The sequence below is a fragment of the Otolemur garnettii genome, unplaced genomic scaffold (assembly GCF_000181295.1).
Source record: "Otolemur garnettii isolate 467f Iridium unplaced genomic scaffold, OtoGar3 scaffold00110, whole genome shotgun sequence".
Lineage (NCBI taxonomy): Eukaryota > Metazoa > Chordata > Mammalia > Primates > Galagidae > Otolemur > Otolemur garnettii.
In genome coordinates, this window is record NW_003852505.1 from 6,907,881 (window position 1) to 6,919,982 (window position 12,102).

The window sequence follows — 12,102 nt, forward strand, 5'->3', positions numbered from 1 at the left end:
GTTGTTTGGCGGGTCCGGGCTGGGGATTCGAACCCGACAGCTTAGGTGTACGTGGCTGGCGCCTTAGCCGGTTGAGCTATAGGCGCCGAGCCCGTTTGTCTTCTTAAGAGATGGTTCTGTTCATGTCTCTTGCCCACTTATAAAAGGGATTGATTGCTCTTTTCTTGCTGATTAATTTGAGTTCTCTGTAGATTTTAGTTATCAGTCCTTTGTCAGATTTGTAGCAGGAAAATATCATCTCCCATTGTGAAGGCTGTCTATTTGCTTTAGTTGTTGTACCTTTGGCTGTGCAGCTTTTTAGTTTGATCATTTCCCATTTATTTATTTTTGATGTTGCTGTAATTGCTAAGGGGGTCTTCTTCATAAATGGTTTTCCCAAGCCAATAGCATCAAGAGTTTTTCCCACACTTTCTTCTAGGATTTTTATTGTTCTCTGTCCTAAATTTAAACCTTTTATCCCCAGAGAATCAATTTTTTTTTGTCAGTGGAGAGAGATGTGGGTCCATTTTCAGTCTTCTACATGTGGCTAACCAGTTCTATTGGCACCATTTATTAAATAAGAATTCTTTGTCCCAGTGTTTGCTTTTGTTTGGTTTATCAAAGATCAGATGGTGATACATGGTTAAGTTCATCTTTAAGTTCTCTATTCTATTCCATAGATCTGTATCTCTATTTTTGTGCCAGAACCATGCTGTTTCAATCACTATAGCCAATGCAATTTAAAGAAATAAAAAGAAATATGGAGGCTTCATGTTAAGAAACTTTAAGTTATACTACAAAGCTACAGAAAAAAAGTCTTTTTCCATCATTGGACTAAATCAGAGATACTGGCATCCTGCCCTTGAGGCCAACACTACCTGTAAATACGTGAGTAGTGGAAGAACAGAAGGGAAGAGAGCTAGTAAGGTAGCACTAAGTGCCTACTGTGTGTCAAGTACTGACTTAGACACTGTCACATGTTCTCACCTAATTCTTTTTTTTTTTTTTAGGTCAATTTCTTTTACTATTTTTTTTACCTAAATCTTAATAACAATTCTGGAAGGTACAGTTATCCCCATTTAACCCAACCCTGCAGATACAAATTTCTGGATCTATTGTGTCCATTTCCCTTTGGTTTAGATCACTGTTAAAATAAAACACCTTACCAGATGAGGTGTAGGTCTAGATTCAAAGCCACTTTAAGGACCACAGTTGTAGAAGTATGTGACCTTCTGTCAAATGCTCTGCAATTAATATGACTTGGCTCCAGTCTTTGTGTCTAATTCTTTCTTCCCTGCTATCAACTGATAAATTTCCATTGTGTCACAAGTCAAACTTCCCAATGAAATAATCTGTCCTTGTTAATCTTAAGGCTGGATCACAAGAGTCAATGATCAGACTGTGTGTGTGCAGCATCCTCAAAGACAGGCATCTATGTCTGGTCAAATAGGCTGTGACTGAGAAGAGGAATCCCAGATCCTGTTGGCTATTCAGCAGGAGAACAAACAGGGAAGACTAGATTTTGGGATCTCTGGAAAAATCAGAATATTTGGAAACATTGAGTTCATATTTCCACAGACAACACAGAGAAGGAATCCTCTTAATATTGCAGTTTGGTGCTTGTCACTCATTTATGGTAATTTCCTGGCCTTTTAGCCATTTGAATTTGAGAACTCCTAACTTCCTTCCAGCTCTAGCAATCTTTTAATTTTCAAATTCTATACACTTCTAGATTCTTTTACACTGAAAACATTGTGGAGTGATATGGGCCTCATTGAACAGATTATTTGTAAATAAGTTTTAAATGCAATTCATTTATCCACCAATTTGATTTTCTAAATTGGAACTCTACTTTCCACACTATAAAGCCATTATTCTACTCTACTGGAATTGCTATAGTTCTCAATGTGCCATGTATTATCATCATCATGTCAAACTGAAAATCAGAGAGCCTGCAAAGGCCTTCTCAAATCAAGTGGAAGTGATTAAGGACAGTAGAACAAATTAGAACAATTAATAAATGCTATTAAGTAATGCAAAGGATGAGAGTCCAACTAGTCTTCAGATTTTCAGAACTAAGGTTTACAATTTGATATTTTGTTGACTCAATAGCAAATTATCAATTCATTAAATGATTAAACCATTTATCAAAACTGCAAATGACAAAGCAATCAGACACTGGAATAATCAGACTCTGAGTCTATTCTTTGTGTAAAATTCAAATGCACTCAGCACAATACAATTTGTACTTACTGTCATTCATCTAATCAGCATATTTCTGCTCCAGTGTAAGATCTTTGTTTGAACATGATACGAGACAAATATGGAAGCCACAGAAATTTCATTTATATAATCATAACAAGAGTGTTATCACGGTTGTCAAAATTAATTAAACCTAATTCACTCTATTTTCCAAACTTAAAAATTGACACAAAACGTTTCTGCAAAAGACAAAAATCCTAAGGAATCACAGAAATAGGTATAAAAATAATATTTTCAAATGTCTACATTTTATTTAGATTAGAGCACTAGCTAATGTTGATTATGACAGATTATATCCCCCAAACATTTTAAAATATCATTTGAATATGAACATTCACTCTGTGAATGTCTTAACCTTTGAGTTCTTTTAAGTAATAATGAGTCCAGAATGCTTATTGCAGCCCAATTCATAGTTGTCAAGTCATGGAAGCAGCCCAAGTGCCCATTGACCCATGAATGGATTAACAATTAGTGGTATAGGTACACCATGGAATACTATGCAGCCATAAAAAAGATAAAGGCTTCACATCTTTTATGTTTACCTGGATGGAGCTGGAATATATTATTCTTAGTAAAGTATCTCAGAATGGGAAAAAAAAGTATCCAATGTATTCAATACTACTATGAAATCAGTATATAATCACCTACACATTCATAGGAATGGTAAAACATAACTATAGTCCAGAAAGAAGTAGGGAAGAAGAAGGAGAGGGGAGGGGAGGAGGGACGTCAGGAGGAGGAAGGGTATTTGGGGGGACCTAACCCAAAGTGCATAGTACAATGATACATTTCTAAACTATTAAGAATAGAGTATGTTGGCTCGGCGCCTATAGCTCAACCGGCTAAGGCGCCAGCTACGTACACCTAAGGTGGCAGGTTTGAATCCCCAGCCTGGACCCGCCAAACAACAATGACGGCTGCAACCAAAAAATAGCCAGGCGTTGTGGCGGGCGCCTGTGGTCCCAGCTACTTGGGAGGCGGAGGCAGGAGACTCGCTTGAGCCCAGGAGTTGGAGGTTGCTGTGAGCTGTAATGCCACGGCACTCTACCCAGGGGGATAGCTTGAGGCTCTGTCTCAAAAAAAAAAAAAAAGAATAGAGTATGTTTTACCACAACAAATAAGGAAGCGAGGAGATGGTTATGTTAATCAGTTAGATGCAAGCATTCCACATTGTATATCAAATCAGCACATTGTACCTCACAAATGCATTAATGTACAGTTATAATTTAATAAAAAAATTTTAAAGTAATAATGAGTCCCACTGATGCAATTACAAAAAAAGTAAATTTGGAAAACCTCTATTAACACTCAACTTCTCAGGAAGACATGCTTTCCTAAAACAAGAGATACATTTATTTCAGATTACACTGTTATCTGTATCATCTTCCAATTAGAGGCAGAGTTCTGCCTATAGCAGTGCTTCTCAAAGTTTGGTTTACATCAGAAGCACTTGAAGAGCCTCTTGAACATGCTGGTTCTGAGGTCTCACCCTGATCCTGACTCAAAAAGTCTCAGCAAAACAAGAGGGACTCTAAATAAAAAATTCAAACATTATAACCTAATTGTTTGTACCCTCACATTAACCTGAAAATAAAAAAAAAAGAAAATCTCAGCAAGGCCTGACAAATCTATATTCTTAACAATACCCTAGGTAGTTCTGTTGTAGATGATTCAAGAACTACACCTTGAGAAATATTGGCCTAGACAATGTTTCTTCTCCCTCTTTGCATTCTGTTGTTTTGAATCCTTGCATTATAAATCTTTCCAAGTATCTCTCTTAAATTTTTGCATACCCTAATCAACTTCCACTAATATTCCCTGGGTCCCACCATATGTCATTAGCCTGAACTAGAGAAAGTTATAATTTCTACATTTTCTTTCTCTAGATTCATACCTTTCAGGTGTTAACACATGTGCACTGTCCTTTGAAAGCACCAATTAACTGTTCCATTCTGGAAGCTTTCAGTCTTCCCTAAGTAAATGCAAAGCTCTGCTTTTTTTCACTCAAATCTTCCTGTTAGCAAGGAGAGCTAAATTCATCTAAGTCTTTGATGTCATCAGTACTACTTCACAGAGTGGACAAGATAAAACAAAGGAAAAAAACCTCAAACTTGTCCATTTAACATCTTATTAGCAGCCAAAAAAAAAAAAAAAACTGCCGGAAAATTTGTCTAATCTTGAAACTCCACAATTGTCTGTTGACATGAATCATCCAAATTATCACTGAACCCTCAAACTACCGATAGAAGATACTAAACTACCACCTGGAAACCCACTTGCAGAGCTTTTCATACGGACTAAAGCTTGGGGCCTACCCTACACCAGGATTTCTCAACTTTGGCCCCATTAACATTTTAGCCTGGATAATTTTTTGTTATGAGGGGCTTTCCTGTACACTACATGACATTTAGATACATGACTGGTCTCTACCTACTACAGGTCAGTATCACAACACCCTCCCCATCATCCACTCACTGTTATAACCAAAAATATCTCTAGACATTGCCAATGTCCCCTGGGGAGGAACAAAATTGTCCCCATTTTAGAGCCATGGTACTAGAGCAATTATATCAGAATTTCTAGGGGTGAAACCTGATTTTTTTAAATAAATTTATTTCAGGTTAATGTGAGTGTACAAATAACCAGGTCAAAATATTTGATTTTGTTAGGTAGAGTCCCTCTTGTGGTTCTGTCCCACACACAAAAGGTGTGCCAAACACCCCACCCTGTGCTCAGTGAGAGCACCCCCAATCTTCTCCACCTCCCCTTCCTTTGTTATCCCTCCCTCCAACTTGAATTGAAATGAGTTTTTCTCCTAGGTGGGCATGCATGAGATCGTCTACTGGCTTCATATTAGTATCGAGTACATTGGATAATTGCTTTCCCATTCATGTGGTACTTCACTAAGAAGAATGTGTTTCTACTGCATCCAGAATATTAACAAAAGATGTGAAGTCACCATCTTTTTTTATTGTTAAATAGTATTCCATGGTGTGCATGTACCACAATTTGTCAATCCATTCCTGAGTTGATGGGCAATTTGGATTGTTTCTTCAAATATCTCAAATTAGATCTCCCTTTTGAGCCCACAATCCCACTATTAGGCATCTACCCAGAAGAAAATAAATAATTTTACCATAAGGACATTTGTACTAGATTGTTCATCTCATCTCAATTTACAATCGCCAAGATGTGGAAACCTGATATTCTTTAAAAGCTCTCCCCACATAAGTGCGATGTGCAGCCATGGTTGAAAGCCTCTACCTTTATGCAGATCTCTGAGCCTCAGCTTTCTCATCAGTAAAATGGGAATGATGAGAATATCTACTTAATAGACTTACTCTAAAGATCAAATAAGATAATATATGTAGAAATGTTTTATGCATTATTAAATAAAGGTGATGTGGACTTTTCCCCACCTATTGTGAAACACTAATCCAAGGGTTGTTAAACTACAGACTGTAGGCCAAATCCAGCTCATTATCTGTTTTTGTATAACCTATGAACCGAAAGAGGTTTGTACACTTTTATATGGCTGACCAAACATCAAAATAAGAATTTTTTTGACTTGTGAAAATTATATGAAATTCAAATTTCATTATCTATAAATAAAGTTTTGTTGAAACAGAGGTGTGTCCATTTAATTATAGATTGTCTATGGATCCTTTTGCATCTAAAGTTGAGTATTTATGATAGAGACCTTATGGCCCACAAAGCCTAAAATATTCATTACTTAGGCCTTTACATAAAAAGTTTGCTGACCTCTACATGAGCTGAATTCACTAACGGAATTAGTTACTTCCTCTTTGAGCTTTTAGGGAGAATGAAGGAAGGGAGGAAAGGCAAAAGTGAAACTATGAACTTCTATTCCTAAACCGTAAGAAGCTGAGACAACATAAAGACATCACAATCCACTGAAAGACAAAATATAATTTCTACCTCTAAATTCAATTCCTTTTTGACAAAAAAAAAATTCTATGTCCATTTCATTGGCAACACCTTTTTGATAGCCTGTCTTGAAAATTAAAATGCTTCATATTTGTTTGCGTTTGCTGAAATTCTGATTTCCCAGAAATTATTAAAAGCTCTGAGCTTGACTTCTTCCACATAAGGGACTACAAACTATTGCCTGGAAATAGATCTTATTATTCACTGATTTTCTGAGTCTCATCTTAGTTTTTCTGATTTGGAAGACTATACCTGGCATATGGCAACACAAGCTGAAAATAATGACTATTATAGCAAGGTTATGCTGATCTGATTAAGGCAACTGCTTTTCTTACTGAAATAGTACAGATGAAATAATATGATCTTGGAGTTATTTCAAAATAATGGGGGAGAGTGGGTGGAGATGCACATGAAACAAGAGTAATTATGTCCTAATAATTGTTGAGGTTGAACAACAGGTATATATGTGTTTGTAGCAACATTATCTTTCATTTTTAATCTATTGCAAGATTTCAACATAAAGAAGCTACTTAATTAAGGAGAAAAAAATCTGCTTTGAGCACCAGATGAGGCCACAAACACTTTTAATCAAAAATCAAAGGTCTTCAATCTTCTTCTGAATCACCACTTTTAAGGTTTTGATTTGTTGAAACTTGAGCTAAAAAGAGACACACACCCCCAATACGTTAGTCCTTAGGAAAGTGTCTGATATAACATAGGGGCAAAATAAATATTTATTTAATGGATAAATTTTATGTCCTTTAGGCTCCAGGAGACTAATAATAACCATGATAGCAGTAATAACCAACATTTGTTGCGGATGTATTATGTGTCAGGTATTGGGTCAAACACTTGATATACATCATTATCTCATTTAATCCTCCCTACAAGTGTATAAATATAGCTTCAAAGAGTATAAATTTGTATTGTTTTATTCACTAACGTAAGCCCAATGCCTAAAGCATGACTGGTCCAATAAATAGCTCTTCATGAATGAATATAAAGTAAATACTATCATTATACTTTTTATACAGATGAGGAATCTGAGACTCAAAAAGATTAATATAACTCAAAAACCTCTCTTTTAATCACTAGCTACACTGACACTAATTCATGCTTTAAAGTCTTATATATCACTATAGCAGTGTGAACCAATGACCTCCAAGGGCCTTAAAAATACAATATAGATGGAGATATTTTGATAAAAAGCAACTAGAACTAATAGAGTGTGGGGTGCATTTGAAAGAACTGCTTGGTGCATTTAAAAGAACTTAGATAATAAGACATCTCTCCCAGATTCCTGTACTTAAGATCATTGTGAAATTTTAGAAGCATTCCCATTAAAATAGGTTTTTAATGGGAATTATCCTTTAATTTCCAAGATAACTTCACCAAGAATATCCTATCACTACCATTATTTATCATTGTATTCGAGGTCATAGACAAAGATAGGAAAACAACTAATATCTGTTATAATTGGAAAGGAAGAGATAATATAATCATTTTTAGGCAAAGTAATAACCTATTTAAAAATCCATGAAAAGCTAAAAAAACATTAAAACTAAGAGAGTTTATAAGGGTGAGGGTTCAGAAGATGGCCAACTAGAGGCAGCTGTTGTCAGAAGCTTCTGTCTAGAAAGAGGAAAATTGGACTACATAAAATTCAGAGTACTTACTAGGAAAGAGTACAGGGAAAACTCTTGAAGAAATTGGCCTTGGAGAATGGTCCTTTATGAGAAGGGCCCCCCACCCTGGGCAATTGAAGTAACACCAAAAATATATTACTGGGATCTGATCAAACTAAAAAGCTTCTGCACAGCCAAAAATACAGTAAGTAAAGCAAGAAGACAGTCTTCAGAATGGGAGAAGATATTTGCAGGTTATGTTTCTCACAAAGGTCTGAGAACTAGAACTCAGACTAATTAATAAGAAAAGAATAAATAACTCCATTTCATTGTGGGCAAGGGACTTGAACAGAAGCTTCTCTGAAGAAGACAGGCACATGGCCTACAAACACATGTGAAAATGCTCATCATGTTTAATCATCAGAGAAATGCAAATCAAAACCACTTTGAGATATCATCTAACTCCAGTAAGATCAGCCCACATCACAAAATCCCAAAACTACAGATGTTGGCGTGGATGTGGAGAAAAGGGAACACTTCTACACTGCTGGTGGGAATGCAAACTAATACGTTCCTTTTGGAAAGATGTTTGGAGAACACTTAGAGATCTAAAAATAGACCTGCCATTCAGATCCTATAATTCCTCTACTAGGTATATATCCAGAAGACCAAAAATCACATTACAACAAAGATATCTGTACTAGAATGTCTATTGCAACCCAATTCATAATTGCTAAGTCATGGAAGAAGCCCAAATGCCAATTGACCCATGAATGGATTAATAAATTGTGGTATATGTACACCATGGAATATTATGCAGCCTTAAAGAAAGATGGAGACTTTACCTCTTACATGTTTACATGGATGGAGCTGGAACATATTCTTTTTGACAAAGTATCTCAAGAATGGAAGAAAAAGTATCCAATGCACTCAGTCCTACTATGAAACCAATTCATAGCTTTCTTATGAAAACTATAACCCAATTCTAGCCCAAGAAGAAGGGGAAAGGGGAGAGGGAACAGAGGGGAGGAGAAGGATGGGTGGTGGGAGGGTAAGTGGTGGGACCACACCTACGGTGCATCTTACAGGGGTATATGTGAAATTTACTAGGTGTAGAATATAAATGTCTTAACACAATAACTAAGAAAATGTGGTGAAGGCTATGTTAACCAGTTTGATGAAAATATTTCAGGCCCCTGCAAACATGGCGCTGCCAGTGGTGCGGACCCTGCGGGCTATGGCCTGTAGCCTGGACTAGGCCTCCGCAACCGCCTGGCCCTGCCTGCCCGCTGTGGTCCTGGAGGCTGGGAGCGGCTGCCATCCTGACGCTGCCCATGGGACCGCTCTGCTCGCAGTGCATAAATTCACGGAGAAACATGAATGGGTGACAGCAGAGAATGGTGTTGGGACGGTGGGAATCAGCAATTTTGCACAGGAAGCTTTGGGGGATGTTGTTTACTGTAGTCTACCTGAAGTTGGGACAAAATTAAACAAACAAGATGGGTTTGGTGCTTTGGAAAGTGTGAAAGCTGCTAGTGAACTCGGTTCTCCTTTATCAGGAGAAGTAACTGAAATTAATGAAGCTCTGGCAGAAAATCCAGGACTTGTCAACAAATCTTGTTATGAAGATAGTTGGCTGATCAAGAGGACCCTGAGTAACCCTTCAGAACTAGATGAACTAATGAGTGAAGAAGCATATGAGAGATACGTAAAATCTATTGAGGAGTGAAAATGGAACTCCTGAATAAACTAGTGTGAAATAACTTAATCCAGCACAGTTGTCTTTAATTAGTGGAGGTTAGGTGACTTAAAATAGCAACTACTCTCAACACTGCTAATGAAAGAAAATAGTCCTTAACTTTCTAATGGTTGTAGATAAATAAAATATACATCTTTTTCAAAATACGCTATGATTTTCAGACTAGCCTCTAGTATTCATATTTCAGGAAATTATCCATGGTAAAAACTAGTTATAAAAATTATGTAATGAAGGGATAACATTGTTATCTTAAGCCTCATATAATATTGTAACTTGCTTTCATCCATACCAGGATTTGAGTTGGAATACTTAATGATCTTTCCATTGGAATTAACTGGGAGTGGAGAAGTTTTCTTGGTTGTACAGTGGTATTATATTAATTTTGTAATACACTGAATTTGCTGGTGCTATTTTTATACAGTGAGCAACAGCTTTGCAGCAAAATAATAAAATATTCAACTTCTTCATTAAAAAAAATTTCAAATTGTATATAAAACCATCACATTGTACCCCATGATTGCATCAATGTACACAGCTATGATTTAATAAAAAGAAAAGACACAATACCGTTCACAGTAGCTTCAAAGAAAATGAGATAACCTAACAAAGGTTGTGAAAGATCTTTACAGAGAGTCCTACAAAAACTCAAGAAAAGAAATATCAGATGTTAACAAATGAAAGAATATACCACTGGGAATAATCAACATTATTAAAATGTCTGTGCTACCCAAAGAAATCTACAGATAGGGGGGTGCCTATGGCTCAAAGGAGTAAGGCGCTGGCCCCATATCCCGGAGGTGGCAAGTTCAAACCCAGCCCCAGCCAAAAACTGCAAAAAAAAGAAAAAAGAAAAAGAAAAGAAATCTACAGATATAATGCAGTCCCCATTAAATTACCAATGTCATACTTTGAAGAATGTGAAAAAATAGTACTTCATTTCATATCCAAACTGGAAAAAAACCTGAATAGCCAATGCTATTCTAAGTAATAAAAATGAATCTGTAGGCATCATGTTACCAGACTTTAGGTTATACTACAAGTATACAGTGATCAAAACAGCATCATACTGGCACAAAAACAGAGATATAGATTTATGGTATAGAATACAAAACTTAGAGATAAACTTAGTCACATCACCATCTGACCTCTGATAAACCAAACAAAAGCATACCCTGGGGCAAAGAATCTCTATTTAATAAATGGTGCTGGGAGAACTGGTTAGCCACACGTAGAAGATAGAAAATGGACCTATATCTCTCTCCACTAACAAAAATTGACTCTTGGTGATTGGCTTATTGAAGATCAAATGACGGTAAGTAGCTGGGTTCATCTCTTGGTTCTCTATTCTGTTCCATAAATCAACCTCTCTGTTTTTGTGCCAGTACCATGCTATTTTGATCATTATCAATTTATAGTATAGTCTGAGATCTCATAGCATGATTCCTCCTGCTTTGTTTTTATTTCTGAGTAATGTTTTGGCTATTCGAGGCTTTTTCTGATTCCTTATAAAACAAAGTATTATTTTTTATGGTCTTTAAAGTATGATAATGGTGCTTTAGGGATTGCATTAAAATTGTACATTGCTTGGGGTAGTATGGACATTTTAACAAAGCTGATTCTTCCCAGCCATGAGCATGGTATGTTTTTCCATTTGTTAACATCTTCAGCTATTTCTTTTCTTAGAGTTTCATAATTCTCTTTATAGAGATCTTTCACATCCTTTGTTAGGTTAACTCCCAAATATTTCATCTTCTTTGGCACTACTGTGAACAGAATAGAGTCCTTGACTATTTTTTCAGCTTGACTATTGTTGGTATATATAAAGGCTACCGATTTATGAGTGTTGATTTTGTAACCTGAGATGCTGCTGTATTCCTTGATCACTTCTAAGAGTTTTGTAGTTGAATTCTTGGGGTTTTGCAGATATACAATCATATCACCTGTAAACAGTGAAAGTTTGATCTCCTCTGACCCTATATGGATACCCTTTATCTCTTTCTCTTGCCTGATTGCAATGGCTAAGAATTCCATTACAATGTTAGAGAGCAAGTGGAGATAATGGGCAACCTTGCCTGGTTCCTGATCTGAGTGGAAATGTCATCAATTTTACTCCATTCAACATAATATTGGCTGTGGGTCTGCTGTAGATGGCCTCTATCAGTTTAAGAAATGTTCCTTCTATACCTATTAAAAGATGTTGGATATTATCAAAATCTTTTTCTGCATCAATTGAGAGAATCATGTGGTGTTTGCTTTTTATTTTGTTAATGTGATGTATTATATTTATAGATTTACGTATATTGAACCCAGCCTTGAGACCCTGGGATAAAACCCCCTTGGTCATGGTGTATAATTTGTTTGATGTGTTGCTGGATTCTGTTTGCTAGGATCTTACTGAATATTTTTGCATCAAGATTCATTAGAGATATTGGTCTATAATTTTCTATTCTTATTGGGTCTTTTCCTGGTTTGGAGATCAGGGTCATATTTGCTTCGTGGAATGTATTGGTAAGTATTTCCTCTTTTTTC

The 12,102-nt window shown here is 36.3% G+C and overlaps 1 pseudogene across 1 annotated transcript; it reads left to right on the top strand.

Moving 5' to 3' along the window:
- The first annotated feature begins 9,018 nt into the window (after positions 1 to 9,018).
- On the top strand, positions 9,019 to 9,577 carry LOC100953176 (annotated as a pseudogene). The gene has a single exon (XR_154301.2). The product of XR_154301.2 is annotated as a glycine cleavage system H protein, mitochondrial-like (transcript).
- The last annotated feature ends 2,525 nt before the right edge of the window (positions 9,578 to 12,102 follow it).